The sequence below is a fragment of the Excalfactoria chinensis genome, chromosome 6 (assembly GCF_039878825.1).
Source record: "Excalfactoria chinensis isolate bCotChi1 chromosome 6, bCotChi1.hap2, whole genome shotgun sequence".
In the NCBI taxonomy this organism is placed as follows: domain Eukaryota; kingdom Metazoa; phylum Chordata; class Aves; order Galliformes; family Phasianidae; genus Excalfactoria; species Excalfactoria chinensis.
The window spans coordinates 18,166,043-18,172,073 of NC_092830.1; the positions used below are offsets into that span (position 1 = coordinate 18,166,043).

Here is a 6,031-nt window from a genome sequence, read left to right on the forward strand (position 1 = left end):
GGAAGCAAAGGGGACTGAATGTGCTGTGGCCAGCAATGTCATCATTATGGGACACCTGCAGAGGACTTTCACCTTGGTATGCATTTCTATAGAACCTCAGAGTACACTCACAAGGCCTAATGGTTAGTTCCTCCCCTGGTGAACCAGTGCTCCAACACAGCAATTTCATTAAGTGATCACAGATTACTTCGGAAGCATTAACTAAGCTTCACTGAACCACCTGGGTAAGTAAATCTAACTACTTACTTACAGATATTGTCTCCATGGCAAAGGAGAGCACAGCAGTGTCCTGAAAGATAGGAAGTAATGCACAGAACTGTAACTGTGCCCAAGTCAGTGGCAAATACGACACATGGACCACTGTAATCACCAAAGGGTGTCTTCTGAAATGAGAGAAAAAAAGCAAGCAACCATAAATGGGAATGATGCTGTGTTTCAGTGAATGTGAAGAAAGGCGCTGAGATTTCAGTTGAAAAGTGAAGATGTAAAAAAAAATTAGTATTTTTTTTCTAAAGCTTATTTATTTATTTTTATAATTGGTATATAAGAATACACAGCATATAAGATGTTACTTTCTGGTTTGAGAAGTAGCCAAAAGCTGCAAACAGCCATAAGAGACATGCCAGCTGACCATTTACAAAGCCTAGTGCCATATGTTTTCCTCTGCTTCTGGACTCGGATCTCTTATATCAAAAAGTGGTTCTTGATTTATGAAAAAATGTAATACCCTGAAGGATACTTTATCTCAGCTGCCATAAATTGGATCTTGGAGAGATGAGATGCAAGTAAGGCAGAATTACCAACTAATGCAATTGGCACTATACAATGCAGCCAGGAGCAGCACCACATACCTTCATTTTTATTCTGCGGGAAAATCTTGGTTCCTTGTATTCTTGGAAAAAGCCGATCTGCTCCCCTTGGGCTGGCTTAACTTATCTGCTGTCATTTTTCTCAAGGCAATGCTATTCAAAGAGTTTTCCATTACTGAGCAATTCATCAAGCTGAGGGTTCCTGAAACAGCTGCAAGATTTAGATACTGAACAGTGATACAGTATATGCCCATGTAAATTCTTATGAAATATAAGATCAAAGTGATGGGAAGTAATGTTGGACAATCTAAATATGAGATAGAGATCACAGGAATGTGACATAGAGCTTTGCTATCAAACCTGTTTCCCATCTATTAGGGGACAGTGGGATTTTGCACTTGCTCCTTAATAATTTGGTTAAATGAAAGAAAAAATGTGCTCTAGTATGTTCCTATTTCATTGGCCACTCTGTTCATGAAAAGTCATAAATCCTGACTTCAGAAGAAAGTTGTTCAGTGTTTAAGGACTAGCACTGGACTTAAAAAGATGCTAATGTAATTTGCTACAGTGGAATTAGCAAAGAAAAAGAGAACCAAATGTGGAAATCCAATATGTACAAGAAATTACACAGACTGGGAGACAGAAGTTACTCACACTGGGGAAAGACAGGTTTCCCACCCTGCTGACAATTGATGTTCAGCTCCCAGGGACTTACCAGAGGCACCTACCTGCCACCATATCCTCTACCCAGCTCTGTCTTAGCCTTACAGACTTGAGACTTACAGCAACATGTTGTCATAAATAAAATTAAGCTTTCTTTTCATGCTCAGAATCTCCCATTACCACCTACGTTCTCTTAACACAAATAGTGCTGTGTCTTCAGCGTTAGTAAACACATAAAGAGTTATTTAATTTTACAGGGATATTTCATAAACAGCCCACACTTTCAGCCCTAGTCTGCTTTCCCAGAGCATCTGTCTACTGTCAATGTTTTGCAAAGGAATAGGAACTGCAAAGATAAAATACTGATCAGATTTCTGAAATGAATACCCAAATTGGCAAGGTGGCAACTCCAGCATCTCAGCAGAGCTATGCAGCATTTGTTCTGAGCTCATTTGCAGCATATGCGTATTTCTGTGCAAATGAACGCAGTGCAATTTGGGAACATCAGTGATGGGGGCAAACCAAACCTTGAAGAAACTCCCACAGAAAAGCAGTGGTGTAACCCAGGGCTGAACTGGCCCTCCTATTTCCAAACAGTCTACCAAGGACAGCATGGCCTAGGTGGTGTGTATAACTGGCAGGTGCTCAAGTGTCAAAATAGAAGCAGAATCACTGGGAGCATACATCCTGTGCCCCGCGGACAAGACGCAAACAAGGAAAGCAGTTGAGTTGTTTGGTGCAAAAAGCAGCTTCCCGAGATTGCTCCAGCCACGGTGTCGTGATCAATCCGCATTGGCAAGTATCAGTTTTCCATATGTGTTTCACCTAATGCCGGCTGCCTGCAGGGAGCAGCTCGGGCAGGCTGATGCATGCTTGTTATCGCTGGCGTAAATATCTCTGCCTCGTGATATTATGGCACAAAACAGCTGGACCATTTGAAAATCATTTAAAAAGCACTATAAAATTAGGGCTCCAATGCTCCTATTTTATGACTTTCATGAGCAGCCACTGCCTAGAGAGAAATTATCCTCTTTATTTTCAAGGCTAAAGGTTCTTTTAACATTCATCAAAATCGAAGTGCACCCTTGATAACACACTGAGCTGTTACTTATCTAGTACAGTCTCTTTACCTTCTGCATAATATCACATTTGAGATCTCAGTTCTTTGTATACAACTCATTTCGTTGTGTCTGCTGTTGTTTTCACCAAATGAATTTGCATAGTTTTGGGAAAGGCTGGCTTATGCCCCAAAACATATTTTTTGCATAATTCTTGATTTCTATATTTTTAACTTCTAGAACAATAGCTCTGGATGTTTTTCTTACTGATCCTTCTATAAAAAAATGGTCAATTACCTCCTTTGGCAATGGCTTTTCACAGACCAATTAAGCACTCTAAGGGAAAGGTTTTCAAGGGCATAAATAGTGCTTAGGTGCATAGCCTGATAGATTCCCTTTTTCTGCCTTTGAAAAATATTTCCCCTATACAAAAAAGTCCTTGATAATTTTTTGTTCATCTATTATCTCCACAGCTTCTTTGCTAAACTCAGGAAAATGGTGAGTGAAGCAAAGTGAACATAGAGAGTAAGGAGGGAAATCCATTGTTTTTAGAAATAGAAAGGAGCACAACTGTACTGACCATACATAAAGCCCAGATCTGAAGGTTTCTGCAGGAGACATGACGTGAAATTCTCAGCCACAAAGGCTGTGAGTGGCCCTGCAGCATATGCTCTGTCTTGCAGCTCAGGAAAACCACTGCTTTTCTCTTGTAGGTTTCTGCAAGAGCCCAGCCACCTCATTGTCCAGGCATCAAATACAGACTGAAGATAAATATTTAGAAAGCCATAACCTTAGCATTGTTCTCAGAATTACCTCTTCGGCCAAGATTTTATCTTTATTTCCTCTGGGGGTAGCAGGCTGCATTTCTGTGCCAAAAGGTGGCATGCTTTCAGATCTCTGCAAACAGGGAGGGCTGCTCCTAATAGGGCATGCTGAGGAAGTGTGTAGCCATGCAGAGGAGCTGTGAAGTCAAGACACAATTACCCAGCAATGGGGAACTGTCACCGGACAGACAGCAGCCTGCATGTGTGCATGAGAGCCACACCACTGCACCAACAACTCTGTTAGCAGAGGCAGATGGAATATTTAAATGGTCATCACCCAGTTTTCTGTTCATCAACTGGATGTTTAAGCTAACAAAGGGATGAGAGGGATTTATTTGGTAATCACAGTCATTAAGGACCTTAGGATGACACAGTAAACTGGAGTCATGAACAGCAGACCCTCATACAGTCTGCTGTCACTATGGATGTAGAAAGTGGGGCAGACATTCAGTAAGCTATAACAAGAAGTCATGTAATCTCTGCAGCACACTTTTGAGTTCCAACAGTCAGCAAGTCACTACTAACCTTCCTCCATCTGATGGTGCCACAAAGAGAGAAAAGGACCCAGATGAGAATTTCAGGCCAGATTTGGTCTTTTGGGTTAGGCATGATGTAGCACTCCATGCATCACAATTCTTACTTGTGGCAATGATCAAGCCATGGACAGGAGATGAGCAGCAATACAGCACCACAACCATATCTGTCTTGGTTCTGCAGGAGCTTGTGACCTTTTGAGCTCACTTGAGTTAGTATTCTTTCCCTCTCAGGTATATAGCCCTTACTCAGCAGAAATCTGTGCAAAATCCTTTAGCCCAAGGCTTTCAAATTCCTTGACAGCCCTGAATGTGCCTTTCTTTTAGGGATGAACTACCTGTACTGAATTGCTTCTCAATATTGTCTTCACTCAAAAAAAGAGAAAGAAAGATAAAAAAAAAAAAAAAAAGGCAAATTAGCATTTAATATGAAGTCTTCAATACTAAACAGTCAGAGATACCAATAGAGTATATATATACTTGCCTACTAAAACTTCAACAACATGTAAATGGTTTGTACTTGCTCACCTCAGTTCCAGAGAGTTGAGATATCCTTGAGATCCTTTGACAAAAACGGTCAGTTGGTGAAAGTATACCTGGGATATAGGATGTACTGGATGCAGCAGCTTCAAAGGTATCTCACAGTCTATTAAATTTACTCATTTTCAGGAAGGATTAATCCAGTTCCAAATAGCAGGAGGCACTCAGTGACAGAGGTGGGCAGCCAAAGGGCCATAGAAAGCCCCGTAAGCTGATAGTGTGCTTGTGGTGTCACCAGCAGTTCCAGTTGCTATCACTTGTTTTCCTCAGAAGATGAAGGTTATTCCTGCTGCTAACCACAGAACCAACCTAAGACCAAAGTCTTTTTGACTAATAGAACAATATGAAGAACAATACCTTAAAAAGCCAAGCAGGACCAGAATCCCAAGAGTAGAAGGTACTGGGGTCTGTCTTAGCATCATCTAATGAGACAAGGGTGTTGCTGTCCAGATAATAGGCATCCGTACTGTCAGCTGTTTTTCCTCAGTGCTACATCAGTTGAAAGTTCTGCACCAACCATGTGGCTGATGGGCCAGTTTCCCCTGGAGAAGAGAGAGGAGGCGTCTGAGCTGACCACTGTTGCTAGTCCACTGCAATGTCCAGCAGCCCATGTTGCAGCCAGTCTATGTTGCAGCCAGCACTCAGGCATGTTGATCATCCAGTGACTGCCCCTCTTCCAGCATCAAGATGAGGGTGCTTGCACTGCTTGGGTTCTTATCCTACCATGAGTGGTGCGTCTGGGAAAGAGAAATTAGTCTGTGAAGAGAGAACAAAAGACAGAACAAATCAGCCTGATTTTCACTTGGGCTGATAGCATTATGTGCTGGACACCAAAGGAGCCTGGTTTGTTACAAAAGATTTTGGCATTGAAGCAAATCCAGGCTGAACTGCACTGTGTGTAGGAAGAATGAGCACAGTTACAGGCTTTTCTTATACAGAAAATCTGCACAGAAAAGGATGCAGTGTAGATCAGTTGAGGAATCTGCCCGAGTCAATACCAATTTAATTCATCGAGTACCCTTCACATTTTTTTCCCATCCAGCCACAGCAGTTTCTCCTATGTCACTAACAGCTCTCTAACTGCCGGCCATGAGTGTGCTATTTTTAAAACACACAAGGTTGCTATCTTCTGCCATCTTCTGGCAAAATGGAAAAACTACGGTATTTCAGCACTAGCTCTGCTGCTGAGCTGCTCTGGGGCAAGGGATGTCAGTAAAGGTAGCGTGCAAATCAGAGCACTTGGCATAACTGGGAAAAGATGTGGTCCTTCTTGTGCACTGAAAGCTTGCCCAACTCGTCCAGCTCTACCAGCTGATGTAGTAGCAGCGCTCTGCTGGTTATCCCAGAACAAAATGTCTGCTTTGTAGATCCTTGACAAAAGATATCTTTGCTTCCTTTTCTGATAGGCATGTCATGGTTTTCCTTCCACAATTGCTTCTTTCTGGTCTCCCAGTGGAAACATCACATGACATGCCAAAACATGTTACATGATTTTTTTAATTCTAAAACCAAACACTTTCAAGATCTTGATAAAAATGGGTTCCTGCAATCACAGAGATTCTTTATGAATGGTTTAGTCTCGATCCTCACTCTTCTGCAACAGC

General features: G+C 41.9%; 1 long non-coding RNA gene across 1 annotated transcript; it reads right to left on the reverse strand.

The window, feature by feature from the left end:
* Nucleotides 1-252: 252 nt before the first annotated feature.
* Nucleotides 253-5,160, reverse strand: LOC140254251 (uncharacterized). The gene is made up of 3 exons (XR_011904106.1): nt 4,416-5,160; nt 852-1,020; nt 253-383 (listed from the first exon to the last, which is right to left on the reverse strand). It is a non-coding gene; the product is annotated as an uncharacterized lncRNA (long non-coding RNA).
* Nucleotides 5,161-6,031: the final 871 nt, after the last annotated feature.